At 43.3% G+C, this 16,415-nt stretch overlaps 1 protein-coding gene across 11 annotated transcripts in view; it reads right to left on the reverse strand.

The window, feature by feature from the left end:
* cald1a (caldesmon 1a) overlaps window positions 1-16,062 on the reverse strand; it is a 63,542-nt gene extending 47,480 nt beyond the window's left edge. For 2 of the 11 annotated variants that reach the window (XR_003986686.1, XM_030439707.1), the window contains exon 1: window positions 15,774-16,059. The gene's annotated coding sequence lies outside the window, so the exon portion shown is untranslated. Of the gene's footprint in view, window positions 1-15,773 lie in introns of all 11 variants that reach the window. The other 9 variants (XR_003986687.1, XM_030439710.1, XM_030439711.1 and 6 more) reach the window with 7 other exon arrangements.
* Window positions 16,063-16,415: the final 353 nt, after the last annotated feature.

Here is a 16,415-nt window from a genome sequence, read left to right on the forward strand (position 1 = left end):
TTTTGGGGGAGAAATTTTGAATCAGAAGACAAACAAAAGAAACAAACTCTCTACATTTTCATATCTCAACAGACCTTAAAGCACAACACAATTTCATAAAAAGTTTAAATTCATTCTCCAAAACTATATTGTGCCCCTGTACAGATCACATTTTCAATGGGTGCAAATAGCCAGTGTGCCTGGCTAAAAGGCCCTGAAAGATAGCCAGTGTGCCTGGCTGAAAGGCCCTCGGGCAGGATCCTCAACTTGTACTTTCTTAATAAGGACAACTCACTCAGCACATGTGCCAAAGCTCGGTGACTAAAATGTAAGAAACTATAAGTGATTAGTATGATTCACGGCAGCCAGCAGCCTCTGGTATACGGGCAATAACATGACATGCTGGAAACATTAAGTGGAACATAAAAATGTATTTCTCATAAAGCCTGAGAGGTTCCTGATGTGTTTCTCTAAGGCACAAAGAGTTCTGCACTACATTTGTGAAGCGCTTCCCATGAAAGCCGCGGCTCGGTCGTGACGGACGTGTGGCCCTCCGTGGCCGGAGGAGACGTTACATTTTGGTAAACGAGAGAGAGAAAATCGGAAGGATGAAAAATACATATATAAACGGCGGAGAGATTTATGTGGCTGGCTGGAACCACGAGAGGGGAGAACGTCTTGCCATCATACCTTACATGGACACATACATGAGGTTAGAGTGAGGCTCCAAAGCATGATGCAATGCCCTCACGTACCGAGAGCCCGCTGAAAGCATGACAGCTGAGCGCAAACACCCGACACAAGTTTGCCTTTTTTGCACATGCATCACGGCCTGACCAGGCGGACACAAAGAAAATCACTTTCTCTGCGGACATATTTATTTCAATCACTCACAAAAATGTCATAAATCTTTATCTCCCTTGCCTTGTTTTAACACACAAGTCAGTAAATCACCGAGCGGAATGCCAATTTTTTTAAGTGCGCTGCAAGGCTTTTTCAAGGGTATTACATGACAAGGTATTTTTCAAAATAAAGGGCTGCATTCCTGGAGAGAGATAGGAGGAGATTAAGGAGCGGGGTAGGTTTGTGGGTGGGTTTGCGGGCGAGCGAGCGAGCGAGATGACCTGACCGAGAGGGTCTATTACTCACGGCGTGCGCGGAGAGGTGGAGCGATCCCTCGATGGTGCTTTGGGTTCAGCCTTACTGGGGGGGGGGGAAATGTGACGGTTTCTTCAGGGACTTTACACACAAGTCAGAAAAAGGGATGATAATAGAGAGCCACAGACAGCCGGAGATTCGCCTCTCTGTCTCTCTGAGTGTTCGTGCGGCCCTGACATGATCTCATTCAGCTGATGCGGGGCCGCGCCATTTAATGGTGGATGTGCTGGTACTCCTCAGCCGGGTGTGAAAAGATGTCTCCAGTCAGTATACTCAGCAGACACTTGATAAATGGGCTTCAGTGGCCATGACAGTGACCGAGTGAAGGTAAATGGTGTTTTTAAGGAGAGAGGCATTTCGACAGCGTCAAGTTACGCTGCACACTTCGGTCTATCACAGTCCGACTACCTAAAGGTGCTTATGTATACGTTACGATTCTCGCTCCAGATTGTTCTATGAGTACCCTTAAACCTTTAAAAGCATTAGTTGAGTTGACGGCTAGCTGTAAACAAATCTGTTGCATATTATCACTCGGTAAAGTTATGGCAACGTGTTAGCAAAAAGCATGCTGTTAAAGGGGCTCTGTGTGAAAGTTTGTAGCGATTTAAATCACTTTGTCAATGGCCGTACGCGAGAAGATCGCAACATGGCGTGAAAAACAAGAGCTATGCACTTTCTTGAGTGCCATGGCTTTTGAAAATTTAGTGTGTCTTGCCGATGTTAGTTTAGTGTACAGGGTAATCCAGAATCTGGCCGCTCCTCCGTTAAAGGAGTTCATATCACTGCGCCCAGACACCAAGAGAACAACGAGGACGACTCGCAGAGGTGACTGTGCAGTACAGCACAGACGTACTGAATTTGGCAGATCAGCCTTTTCTGTCAGAGCCACTAATTATTGGAACTCTGTACCAAACGAGATCAGAGACATTAGTACATTTACTGGTTTTAAATCTAAGATAAAATCATGGCTTAAATCTACTCAATTATGCACCCACCAACCATAAATTCAAACATTAGCTCACTATTTTGTAATCTTTTTAGTGCTGTATCTTAATATTGTTTTGTTGTGTTTTAACATTGTTATTTTATTCCTGTTGTGTTGTATTGTGTTTTAAGAGTGTGAAACCATGTTATTGTTGTTGTTTGAAAGGCTGTTTGTGTGATGAGTTTTTTTTTTTTTTTTTTTTTTTTTTTTTTTTTTTTTTTTTTTTATGTGCTTGTCTGTGTTAGATTTATGTTATTTGTTCTTGCCCAGGGACTACAGATGAAATTTAGCGAGGAGCTAATTCTGGTACGGCTGAGAGCCGTGCATTGTCCCTGTTAAATAAACTAAATAAATAAATAAATGCCTCTCTCTGCTCTGTTAACAGAGGGCGAAGTAGCCAATGTCATCTTTGAAATGGAGTCCGCTAACATAACCCAACGACCATCTTCGAGCATAAGAAGCAGAAGTTCCAAAAAGACCCTTCAAGGCAAGTCTCTCCACTTGGCAGCCATCTTGGCAAAAAATAAATTTAATAATTTAAAAAAACCCACATCTTTCTTGTTATTGACACATCCGGCTGATGAGAAGCAACATTAACATCCATTTTGAGTCCTCTTTCTGCCAACCTGGCAAAAGTCACTCCAATATTCACTCTACGTTTAGCTCTGTTTTGGTCTCCACCACTTCCTGAGTGAAACATCTTTTTCTAGTACTAAATGCAAAAATTTCCTCTTTCCTCATAAGATGCGTATTTTTGTTTTCATTGAAAGCAGATGCATAGCCAAAAACAGTGAACATGCAGGCTGTAAAACAAACAAACCCCCCCCCCCCCCACACCAAAAAAAAAAAAAAAAACAGGCTGAAAGATGCTAAAAGGGCCTGTAGAGCCCGAGAGGATCTGCACCGCTGGGTGATAATTTTCTGTGGGTTTGTCACTCTGAGCGGCACTTTCCATATTACAAGTCGTCATTTGATCCCTAGCAAACATACTGGAAGCATTTTCTTTTGGATAAAATGTTTTCAAAGCTGTCTTTTTGAATATTTCTAAACCTAACACTAATCTAATACCTCCAAGCACTTTTCTTATTTCCTGCCTTTTGTGCATTCATACTTTTTTGGGCGCATAACAATCATCAGCTTTTGATCTGTTAAACAGCATGAAAGCTTTGTCTGTTTGTCTCTTTCTTTTATGTCTCCCATTTGCTACCCATTTGCATTTATCTACACTCTCTGCAGTCGGAAAAGGGATTGGTTATGCATTACTTTAATAAGAAAAGTTCAATACTTAACCGTAGGTCTTTCTTATCGATTAAATGCAACACCTGACTTAACAGCTCTCCTATTGTAAGCCGAAACAGGGAGTGTGCAAGCAGAGGGAAGAAAATACTGTGGTTATAGGAGGAAGAACCATTGTACAGCTCCTGACAAAGGGACTGCAGAAGTCAGCACAAAATTCAGTGGAGTAAACCAGTCCTAATCCCAGTCCACCTACACTGGTTGATAGATATGATGCCAGGAAGTAGATATGTGAGGCTCTTCCATTCAGACAAAGATGAAATTCCAACAGACATCATACCCCTGTGGAAAACGTATCATTTTTTTCTAATCTTTCCGTGGTTTGCGGTATCAAATTTAAAGATATTAAAGCATTAGCATTGCTTTTTGAATCAGGCGGATGCACATTCTCCAAGTGACAGCGAGCTCACCTCTCCTTCCAAAGAACACATTCCACTCCTCTCATACCTCAAATCCTTTCAGGGCTCCACAGGGCTAAAGTTCACTAGCTTTACCAGATCTCATTTTCGTGCATGGCTGTGCTGGCTGTTGTTATTACTGTGGCAGCAGGCCAGCTCAGACGACTACGCGTCTAGCCCCCCCCCCGAGGTGAAAGGCCCCAACCTGGGTCTTTAATCTGTGGATCTACAGTGGGTAATGTGTGTCACCTTATACTCTGGCCTCTCTGCGGGTGTGTCTGGACAGCCTAGAGGCAAAAATTGACCACCAGTGCAAACACTTGAGATCATCACATCTGCAGTGTTACAGTGGCGGGGCAGCTTTTGTCAGCAGAATGTGTCCAGCAAGAGAGTTACCCCATGTCTGCCGCTTTTTTCTTGCAGTTATGTGACTTCAGAATCCATTGCCAGAAATTCCAGGAAACCCTAGAGCTTCATGAGACATAACAAAGCTCGCTCTCTTCCTCTGTCTTTGTCTCTTTCATTGAAGATTACACTATGTTTCTCTGTCTGACTTTTGCAGGCCTGGAAGCTCTGCGGCTCCCCGGGAGTTAAAAGTAATTTAATTCGGTGGCTGATCAACTCATATCACAGCGTTTGAAATGGTCGGAGTTTCTTACTTTTAACGCTCGCGCTAATTCTAGACCGCAGACTATTTAGACCATGGAAGACGCAATCATCATTGAATGCCATTAGCGTGATGTGGCATTTACCACTAAATTGAGGATAAAATTCAGCTTTAGAGGTTAATATATGTGTGGTACTTAAGCCTCCTAATTCCTAAATTTATTAGAATAACACATATCTCAGACAGCCATGAAATTGTAAATAATTGAGCGGTGCTCTTAGGAGGCTTCTCTGGTTGCTTGGCTGAAGTTGCTGCGAGCTTTTTATAGCTGATGGCAAAACTGGAAATGAGATTTGGTTCACAAAGCAGCAGAGCTAAACGGGAATAAACCCAAAACAACGGCCGTACAACACCCCCCCCCCCCCCCCCCCCCCCCCACCCCCACCCCCCCCCCCCCCCACCCCACGGCGCTAATCTGTCCATGGGGGTTCACCCATCTCCTCGCGCTCGAAACCTGTCTCCTCCATCTGGGTCGACTCTGCGCCACAACGCATAGATTGATGTCAGAGCTCCTTCATACACACAGACACACACCTACAGACATACCTATTCACCCCCACCCACCCACCCACCACCCACCTTGTGTTTATGTTCAGAGCTTGAGTGACTGGTATTTCATTTCGGCCGGCCCGGAGCCCTTCTGCACAGTTTGGCTTGGCCGGTGTACCATTACTGGTCATTAAGTCTAACCTGAACTAATAGGGGCCCATTTTCCAAGGTGGTCTCCCAGGTGGCTGTCACAGACGTGAGTGGCACGGCGGGGCTCGGGGCTCAACTCAGGCACACTGAGCCTCATGAAAAATCTGCCGGGACGCAAGCCAGACTCCATCATACACGGGACACAGACTCTTTGATAACAAAAACCCATTGTTCCGGGAGGGGGGCGTTTGGGTGTTTTGTTTCTCATTAAGGCAGGTTTAATGAGGCCAGCCAGAATGGGCACCCCCATCCAATCCCTCCTGTGCACTCTAGTGCATCTGTACCATCTTCAACATGTGATCCAATGAACCCTCAACAAATGCACAAGACCATTTGCTCAAAGCAGATCCCTCCAGCACCCCCTATAAATAAAGCCAAGTCAGGCCAAAAACATGCTAATACACCGATATACACAACCAACGCAGAGGCTGCACTATAAATCGTTCAGGTTGTTGACAGTTTATTACAGCTGTAGTTGGCCTGTAAATATCACAAAATTGCCAATAAGAAATGCCAAAGTTGTTTTTAGGTAATTTAGAAACAGAGCTGCCTTTACATAGTTTGTCCACCAGGGAGGATTGATAAATTTAATACTGCACCATCAAAATGTCTAGCTCAGTCCACATCTATATAAAATATTATTAAAGAGTTCACTGTCAAAAAATGTTGTTATGCATTTATGAAATTCAGAGAATTCACCTGTCAATCAAGATTCCGGGAATTGTAAATTGTAAGTTTTAGTTATGCTCACAAACATGACTAAATCCAAAAAAACATCTCTGTTTGAGCGGCACTCCCACCTCTCATACTTGATTGAACCAATTATGCGAGCTACACGCCTGCCTGATAATGTTGATTGTGTTTACTTCATAATTTTTGCCTTAATTTTTGTGCTACTACTGTTGTAGAGTAGGCTATGTAGGTAAATCATTTTGTTGTTAGCGCTTTTTATGCATGTTGTCCTTCACTGTGCTGAGTCTGCACGTTTTTTGTGTTTTCTTTTCTAAACAGTTCCTTAGTTCTCGTCTCTCATTAGCCTCATAATTACACTGATAGCAAAGTATATGAGTAAATAATGGGCGAAATTTTGAAGAAAGTACAGCAAAGACCGAAAGTGTATTCAGAACAGTCCTTGTTATCTTTATGCAATGAGAATTAGCAGTGCAGCACGCCGACTGACCTCTGACTTAAACAGTATTTAAAACCAAGACTGTTTTCATATCATCCGACTCTTTCAGCGTAAACGCCATCATATCCAAATGGCACAAATCTCATTTTTGACATGAAGCTGTTCCCATGTTTCTGCGGTGCCCTCCTCCGTGTGACATGTGTCATCATTAATCAGAAGAGAAGGAGCCATCAGTCTAAGTACAGGGGTAATTAATCCACACTCACACTCCATTAGACGTCATGCTCAATTTGCGCAGAGAGCTGTGTACTGGGTAAATACGTGGAGACGAGGGGACCCGCGGCTGTTATTCCTGTCGAGGTGCTCCGGCAATGAGCACATCCAAAGAAAGCTCTGATCAGAACCACTCTGCTGCACACACCAGTGGATTTTACAACTTAAATAGAAAGATGAATGAAATTACTGTCTGTATTGAATTACTGTGTTCATGTGTTGTTTTTTAAGAAGGAAATGTGTGAGCTCCGCTGTCTGATCAGAGGATAATCGCACGCATATGTATCTCAGCCATACAAAAAAAATGCGACTGGACTTGGGTATTAAAGTCAAAGCGTAAGCCTCCAACAAGGTTAAACTGCAGTAGGGCATATAGTATGAATCATCCCTTAGTTTAATAAGCACCATTTGGCTGTCACCTCGGCGGCCGTAGCGCTGCTCTATTACAGTAAAGCCCCTACGGTACAGAGCTGGGGTTATTCAATAAAAACCTGACTGAGTGTTTCTCCCAATCACCACTGGCAGAGCTCTGATGAGGTAAAGAGCTCTCCTATGCCAGCCTCTGTCCCTGCGGAGCACCGTCTGATTAAAATGGTTTTCTGAAGCCATATTTTTGTTCTCCTTGTCCCCTCGCCAGACCCGAGTAAAAGTACAGGGAGAAAAAATTGACAAATTACCTGACGCGCGCTGAAATGGATCCACAAAAAAACCCCAGATCTAATCTATAAAGGTCTCAGATAGGCAGACGGTGATGAGGGCATTGGATTTCTTCTTTTTTGTGAGAAATCGTTGGTATCAATGTCTTAAAAATTAAAGAAAGCACAACTGTAGACGCGCCCGCTACATTTGCTCCCCGGTGTATCACACTGCGTCGGCCGTTCTGTGCTTTTGATCTTGAGCCTTAATCACTTATCTTACCCCCTCTCAACAGGGCAGTGACATGTGAAGTGGAAAGAAATGGCCCACTAGAACCGACTTTCTGGCCCTCCCGTCCTCCTGTCTCGCTCGTAATGCATTCCTGAGCAATCCTCGGAGGCTCATATGTAAATGCCCGAGTATGCTTCTGATTAGGAGGCACAAAGAGTACACTCTATAAATGCACTCTTAAACAATTACCACTGCTCCCGACTGCAACCCCCCGACGCAGACCTCTGACTGTGCTGCTGCCTGACTGGCTTATCCGGGTGGGAAAGATGGATGTGGACCATTTCAAACAACGTGCCTCGCTATGAGAACACATGTGCAAAGTCTGACTTAAGATACCCGACGGAGAGAGCTTTGAGAGACATTATGAACAAATTAAATTTTATTTAGTGATGAAGCGAGTTGATTAAACGCACAGTGTGTCATTTCTGCCACTAGGGGTCTCTCAATTAATACAGTACAAATAACTTGGGTAGTGTGGGACACCTACAAAACCATCTACGTGTATCCGGCGGTAATATTTTTGCATTTTATTGCAATTATGTTTAGTCCCGCTCGCCAGCTTCCTTTCTCCATCTCTGATCGTTTGACGGTAAGTTATAGCGACAAGTGAAAAAAATTATTAACAAATTATCAATGAATGGCTTAAAGCTATACCCATATTTTTATATCAACAGTGGAGCAGGTAATGTCTGGTTTCTGAAAGGTGTTGCTCATAGTGACTCGACTCTGCAGTTCCCATCAGTTCTACAGAACATTTTAGCATCTTTGAGCTTTGTGTTTTTGGTAGTGTTTAGTGGGTTCAGTGGCGTAGAATTTAGTGCCATCTAAGGGTGACGTTGCAGATTGCACCCAACTAAACACCCCTCATCTCACATTATCCTACAGTGACTCCTGAGTGGTTTGTGTTTTGATAATATGGACCTTGAAAGGGACGATATGTAAGAATTTGAGTCGAAATAGTTTGAAAATTAACTACAATTATAGACAGAGAGTGAAAGAATAGAAGCAAAATGTGTCTGTATTGTGCTTCAGAGATATATGCAGGACAATAAAGACGGAGAACTCCATAAAAAGGCGGTCCTGTCTGCTTGTTAAACGCACAAGAGAGCCGGATCCTCCTGTTTGTTGTTACGTCTGTCGATTACTGCTGCCTTTCATATGGTGAGGAGGGATGGCACCGCTAACTGCAAAACAGACAGGAAGTTAGCTTAAACGATCACACGAGCTTTAAGTTAAAATGGTGATAATATGTCAATGTTGTTTTGCGGCTTGTTTCCAATGCCTCCCAAAGGCACAAAAAAACCTAGTTAATGCATGTTTAATTCACTTATGCTACGCAAAGAATGCTAACATGTAGTTCTTCCACCACCTCGAAGTTGTTCACTGTAGTAGACTGAATTTCTTTGTGTTTCAGACTGTTCGTTGGACCAAACAACCCTTCTGAATACATAACCTTGTCCCACTGTTCAGACTAAACAATTAAGTGATTAATCAAGAAAATAAATGGCTGACTGAACGGCCAAAGTAACCATAAGTCAAAACCCAAAAAATACCACTAAGTTGTGAAACCATCTGAGAACATGGTATTCTGCTAAGATTTCACACCAAGACTTTTAAATAAATATTAATATGATGAGAACTCAGTTAGAATAAAAAATGCTCTCGACTTTGAAGCCCTTCCAAAGAATGAAACAATTACAGTAGAGGTCTGACTCATGTGCATACCCATGTAAGGACACAGTGATTGTTTTATGTGCATGAGGTAAGTCCTCACTTCCATCATTACCACATACGAGCCCGATCTCGCTCTCGCCAGTTCTCACTCCCATGATGGCAGGCGTCCAACACGGACTCTCCAGGCTGTCCTTCACACTCGCCATACACACTTCAGCAGACACACCACCTCCGTAGCCACGAGCATAAATCCAACAGGCCTATAACTGACCTACACACTGCCCCGTCTGTTTCCCCCTGTGCGATTCATAGAGCGGTTAACCTTGCTAACTGTGTAAACACATGACCTCACCGGTCATGTGTTTACACTCAATGGTATTTTTCACACACGCCGCTGGGATTTACATCACCTTATTACCTCCTCGTTCCTTTAATTCCCCATTACCCTAAAATATGGGACTTTTAAAAGGTGATTTGACAGGCCCTTGATTAGCCATATTTGTTTAGCTTCGGGACACTATGGGAGGAAGACGAGAGGCTCAGAGGAGAAGGGAGGAGGAGGTGAAGAGAGGACGGGGGGGAGGATAATGGAAAGCTGGCGGAGAAAAGAGGCAGGGCGAAGTGAGAAAGAACGTTATAGTAATCATTTCTTTTTTGAGAGAAAATGGGCTAAGGTAGAATAGATTGGTGTAAAAGAAAAGGACAGGGGCAAAGGGAAAGTTAATGTAGCTGTTAGGTGAGCGACGAGCAAGGTGGCTCTCGCTGCCGCAGGGACACTCTGTGCATGTCTGGAGCCCCAGTGGGAGGACGCCGAAGGAAAACACAAGGCCAATCAGCTAACAGAGACATTTCCTGTGCTTGTTTTATCAGATGAGAAGAAGCCCAAAGGCTAAATGTCCCTCTTAAAAGCATTGTACACTTCTCCGAATAGCTCTGCTTTGGGGAACGAAGGGGAGAACATGCATCTTTGTAGGATGACATCAGAAGCGCTGCTGAGGAGCGCTGACCTCACTCTCGTGCAATCAATCATCCACAAAAAAACCCCATGAAATGCAGATCACGTGAGTCGGAGAGGAGATTTTTACCTTTTAAGATATAAAGCAAGGCTGCCTTATGAATTAAATCATCAGTTAGAGGGCAAAGAATATCATTTTTTTTCTTTATAGCTATGAAACTCCAACTTGGCATCTGGCAACCGGCAGATGGTGGGCCAATATGCCAACACCGACATGCCACGCTGCCTATTAGGCAATCTGGCCTTGAGTGATAGCACTTTAAAGTCAGAGAACGACACAAGCAAGAGGCTGATCTAACAAACCGTCTTCATCAGAGTGTGACTAAAGCCCAGAGGAATTCAAACACAGTTCGTTCATGCCCACATGACTGCTTCAAGTCAGGAGAATCAAAGTTTGGGGAATAGTTTGCAAAGAAGTCAAGTAAAGGATAAGAAGATCCTGGGAGGAAGATCGCTGTTCTCGGATCTGTGGCTTAAAAATAGCTATGTAAATGCAGTTTGATTATAAAGACTGAGTTTGGTGGTGTATCTGCCAATGGCGGGGGGCATGGGTCAACTAGAAGGAGGGGGGATGACAGCAAGCATTCTCCATCACCCAAGAGACAAACCAGCATCTAACTGAGCTGAGAACAAATGCCAGAACATCCAAGAACACTGTGGATACTCCCCTACAGAACTTTTCCAAGTCAGCTCGGCTGGGAGAGGAATCCTGACTTTATATCACAGATACCTGAAGAAAGTCTGACTGCATGTTTTCCATGACCGAAACAAACATCATCTAAGGTTTCATGCCCTCGTACGACTTCACAAGCAATTAAGCAGCACAACCAGTTCCTGCCTAGCGCTCGCTGACCGTCGTTACCCGGTGAAAGAGTTAAGAATTCTTTCCAACTACCCGTCCATGCAAGCTCACCATATTATACAACTTAGTGTGCGGTTCTGGATGCAGCACATTCAAATTACATGCTATCGAATTCAAAGGCGAGGGGGAACAGAACGACTACGCTGTGGGGCTCCGCTCCAGGGCCCGAGTCCCATGAGCCGCTGGCTGCACGTCAATCACAATCACTTGGAATGAGCTGAACCCTATCCTACTCCTGCTGTTGTCCAGAAGACACAAACCTAAAACCTAAAGTTACTTTAGTTGAGGCAACTGGTGAACACTGATGACAAGGACGCCGTTAATGACAGAGAAAAGCGCTCGTTTCGCTTGTGGTTGGTGGCATCGATATCTCAAACTCACAAATTAAACCATGTGGCAAAAAGAGTAGAACACAGGAAACCTGCTCGACATAGTTTCAGTGATCCGTTCAGAGAAGAAACCAGAAAATAGCTCTGGCACCTGCTGTGCAGAAACAATGTATGTTTGGACGGACATGTCAGCATGCAATCAGTGGAAACGTAACCACATTTGGAAAGCCGTAACACTGAACACAGTATAGGTAAACATCTATTAAAAGAGAACAGAATGATCTGATCATTTGTGTTAAAAATATTGCCCCTGCCAATTTTCCATTCTATTCAAATTCAGTTTGCCACTTGGTTGGCTGCCTTCGCTCAGCGGTGGTAAGAAACTATTGCCTTGCAAGGAAACTCTGGATTCTTGCTTTGGAACTTGATACCGCGCTGGATTATGAGTATCTAGGATCAAACTATAACAAAGCACCCACATATTCTGCACGAATGTTAACTCATAGCGGTACATGGACACATACGTGCTTCAACACATGTTGATCATGATGAGAGCGAGGGGAAAATAATTACCTGCTCCAACATTTAACTTTGATCAAGTGCATGAGAGAAGGGAGGGAGAGAGGGAGAGGGAGCCAGCGTACAGTAACTAGAAGCTTTCACCACACTGTGCAGTCCAGAGCCAGACTCCGGAAATGCATGGCAGTGTTCCCTACATCCTGCCCGCCCAGCCCTAACCCTGGCCCTGGCTCTCGCCCCACACTGCCAAACCCCTGTTATCACTCTGTGCAATTACCTCCAGATTCTTGTGCACCCATATCATATCGTGCCAATTATAAAATCCCCTTCTAAGTACACTACAAAGCACTACATGCGTTTCAGTGAAAAGCCTGAAGTTTTTTCCGTGTGTGTTTTAGCCCAAAAATAGCTGTGGCAAAGTGTACATGCATGTGAAGAAACTCCTAGGTTGCTTCTATCCCAGGGAACACTGCTACAGCTGCTGTGGGGTAGTTTGAAAGATAGAGTAGCCCAATTTGACAAAATAGAAAATGATAATTGATTAGAAACATGTTGACTCAGCTGTAACTCATGAACACGGTGCCATTGAGAGGGTGTGAAAAGTAGGCTAGGCTGTAGTTAGCAAGTGAGAGGTTTGAACAGCTAAAAGCGATGAATAAATTACTGAAATAGTTAGCTTAAGTATGAATGACAGAAAATTTAAAAGTTGTGAAAGACTGAAATAGCCAAAAGTAATGAATACCTAGCTAAAAGTTAATCATGAATGGTTAAGTTAGCTAGCTAAATCTAGGATAAACAATTTAAGTAGTCCAGTTAGCCAAAAGTAAAGGATACATGATTGCAATAGTTCGATAAAAGAAGTGGTTAAATGGTGAAAAAGTTGTGGTTCATGGTTGAGACAACTAGAAGTGATGGAGAAACTGTTGAAATACTTGGCTAAAAGTAAAGGATAAACACTTGAAGCGAGCTAGTAGTAGCCTGTAGTAGCCTTAACTCAGTAGCTTAATGGATACATTTGAAATACGTAGCTAAAGGTAATCTGAAAAAGGCTCATTTGCGAAACATAGTGGGTAAACAGATTAACTAGACTGCTTAGAGTAAGTTCCAATAACTAAAACCAATGGTAAAAGGATAAGTTCACCCAGAAATTAAATGTTTTACTCACCTTATGCAGATGGAAAGTGAGGTGAAACTCTGTAGTCCACAAAACAAGTCAGGAGCTTTACAGCTATACAGCGCTGCAGCATTCCCTTGACACACTGAAGTAGACGGGGACTTGTTTTGAAAAATTGCTCCATAAAGCTCATCTGGCTTAGTCCAAGTCTACGGAAGCCCTAAAATCCTAAATTGACTTGAAAAAATGTTATCTACACCCATTTCAAAGCCAAAATCTTTAATGTAGCTGCTGTGCAAAAAGCATTAGCGCTCAGCCCGTCTGAAGCGGGTGCACAAGCTCAACCGTCCGTTCGTCAAGGGTGTAAATAATTTATTTTCAAATTAATTTGGGGTGTAAGGGCTTCCGGAGACTTGGAGTTCAACGGACAAGTTGCCATCTACTTCGTTTGTTCATGTGAATGTTACACCCCTTTATTGTGAAGCTCCAGAAATGTTTGGTGGACTACAAAACTTCACCCTATTTTCCATCCACATGATGGTGAGTAGATAAAGAAGTGAGTTATCATTTTTGGGTGAACTTATTTTAAGTGGTTAGCCAGAGGTAAAGGATAAATGGTTGAAATGGTTAACTGAAAGGGATTGGTAAAATGTTGAAAAGCTGGAAGTAGTGGAAAAAATGTTTTAACAACTAAAAGCGCAGTATTAATATGCTATATTAATATAATAGGCTAACTTTCTAGATAGCTAGTTAGCTCTGTAATGAATACAGTTGAAAGCTAAATAGGAAAACTTGCTTAAACTAATGGATAAATAGTTGAAATGTAGCTGAAAGTAATGGATAAATAGTTGGAACAGGCTAGTTAGCCAGTAATAGAGACAGTTGAGAGTTAAAAGTAATTTGAAATAAGGTATTTAGATCAAAACTAATGGATAAACAGTTGAGATGGTAGCTAACAGTAATGGATAAATGGTTGAAATATCCAGGTTTGCCACCTTAATGTTCACTGTATGAATGTGAACCAACCTAAACCTTTTGATTTCACGTATGGAGGAATCGTAACAGACTCGAATTTAAATGTAATAATAATAATAATGAAATATAATGTTAAATAGCATCTTGTTTAAAATCAATCCAGATGACCACATCATAAACATATCAGCTGGTGTCCATGAGGGTGTACTGTGGTCCATCTGACAGGGCCTGACAGTGTCCCATCAGACAAAAACTGTTTGGGCCCACTGTTTGCACCGCATTCCAGAGACTATTCCAATCACCTGTCACCAGGTCGGGCCTGCGCCTTATAAGGAATGGAGGACATTCTCCACGTGTTTTCCAAACACTGCACAACTTATCAGATACAGTTTCATGGGCAATTACTGTGCCGTCTCTGGCCCCCGAAAGCATTCAGAAAAGAAAAGGAGAACCTACAGATCTACCTTCTGAGGCACCCTCCCTCCACTCGCTCCCATTTTCCATGCGTCTATTTCACAGATATTACTGTGTAATAAAGCTGATATCGAAAGACTCGCTGCCCAACTCAAGTACAATGAGAGCGGAGGAGAGCCGCTCGCCTCCGGGGTGGCGGAATTGCAAAGAACGTGATACCTCGATACGACGTGAAGGATTTGGATGTGGTTTAAAGGGGCAGTATGTAGTTTTTGGGGGAAGACATCCAATCACAGAATTCTGATATTTACAGTATTAATGATGGAATAACACAAAGTAGTTTTTTTTCCCCATAACTGAATAAACAAGCTGTGTTCAGAGGAAAATAAGGTCCCCAGAACAATGTTTGAAGCTAGAAAGGTGGCAGGGTCCGCCACACATAAGCAAAGTGCATCAGTAGAAAACTGCGTTGACGTTCAAGGTTTTACATTCAGTCTATTCAGTCATGAAAACAAAAAAGTTTGTTTGTTTTGGCACACTAAAAAAAATAATCAGTCGCTGAAGAGCTTTCTCTTTCTTCCCCAAAACTACATAATGCACCTTTAAGTGCTTCCATCAGTTGCCGTCTGGAATCTCAGCAGGATCTTACGTTCGAACCTGATCTTTAGAAGGAGCATGTGGAGCGCCGGTGGCCATATGGGGGCCCGTTCTTCGCTCATAGCCAACTTTTTTGCACACCTACCACATGTCAGATTCTAACAGGTTGCACGGTTCAAGAACACAGCTCTCCTTCAGGGTTTGGAGGTTGCAATGATTTAAAAAAATAATAATTTGACAGACACAAAAAAAAGAAAAAGGAAAGAAAAAGAAAGTGATGTCAACGATAAATCCCCCCAGCTCTGAGTGGTTTCTGGTTCTGGTTGCACCCCTCGCCCCTGCAGGACTGTGCGCGTAATTGCAGGACTGGACTTTTTTTTTTTTTTTTTTTTCCTCTCTCTCTCTCTCTCTTTGTGTTTGTCCCGCGGTTAACTAAACATTTACGTGACAGCCTCAATCCTCGGCCTCCATAGAAAAGTTTTTCACGGCTCACAATCGCGAGTTTACTTTTGCGATCGGCGGCGGCGGCCAAAAGAAAAAAGAAAAGAAAAGCGCAACAAAGGAGGGGAGCGGCTCGGAGCCAACGTATCCTGAAAAAGTACCAGCGTCGGCAGCAGCCCATGCGCACGGATCATCTCCCATCGCCACATGAACACATTTAAAAAAAAAAAAGAAAAAAAAAGCATGGTACTTATTCATCCAAATCCCTCCATGTGAGATCGTTCCCCACGCAGGGGCGGGTCACGTGTTTTTGCGCGCTTACCTGTGGATCTTACCGGCGACAAAGTAGAGCTGTCGAGTCGAGAGTGAGGAAGAGGAGAGGGGAGCCAGGCTGCAGTCGGGTCCTCCACTTACACTCCAGTGATGAAAAACCGAACTGAATACCAGTTCAGGCCCCTCCCTTCAAGACATAATCGCACATCTACTCTTGGCTCGGTCGTCGCTGCTCGCTCCAGTCTGCTCTTTAAATCCCGCCGAGCTGCACCCACACACAGAGTTTTTACAAAAGTCCAAATGAGAAAGAAAAAAAACGTCAGCTCCTGCGAGCAACTGGTGCGAAAAATCCCGAAAAAGCGAAAGTGACTGTCTGTTTCTGTCTTTCTTTCTTTTTCTGTCTTTCTGTCTTTTCTTTTTTTTTGTAGTTGGTTATCCTTCAGGGGGCCTCTGAAAAGAAAATCATCTGTCAGGAGAGATCAGATGAAATGTTAATCTTGAGCAAAAAAAAAAAAGGAAAGAAAAAGAGAAGTAGGGCTGCGTGCTCACAGGCAGCCTGCAGCCACTGAGGCCTGCGTGCCTCCATGTTAATGTGGTGGTAACTCAACAGAAGAAGCTCACAAGTGATAATCATAGACGTTTATAACTGTAAGAGAGACCTACGCCTTCTGAGAGATTTCTCCCGGCACAG

This window comes from Sparus aurata, chromosome 14 (genome assembly GCF_900880675.1).
Source record: "Sparus aurata chromosome 14, fSpaAur1.1, whole genome shotgun sequence".
NCBI classification, from domain to species: domain Eukaryota; kingdom Metazoa; phylum Chordata; class Actinopteri; order Spariformes; family Sparidae; genus Sparus; species Sparus aurata.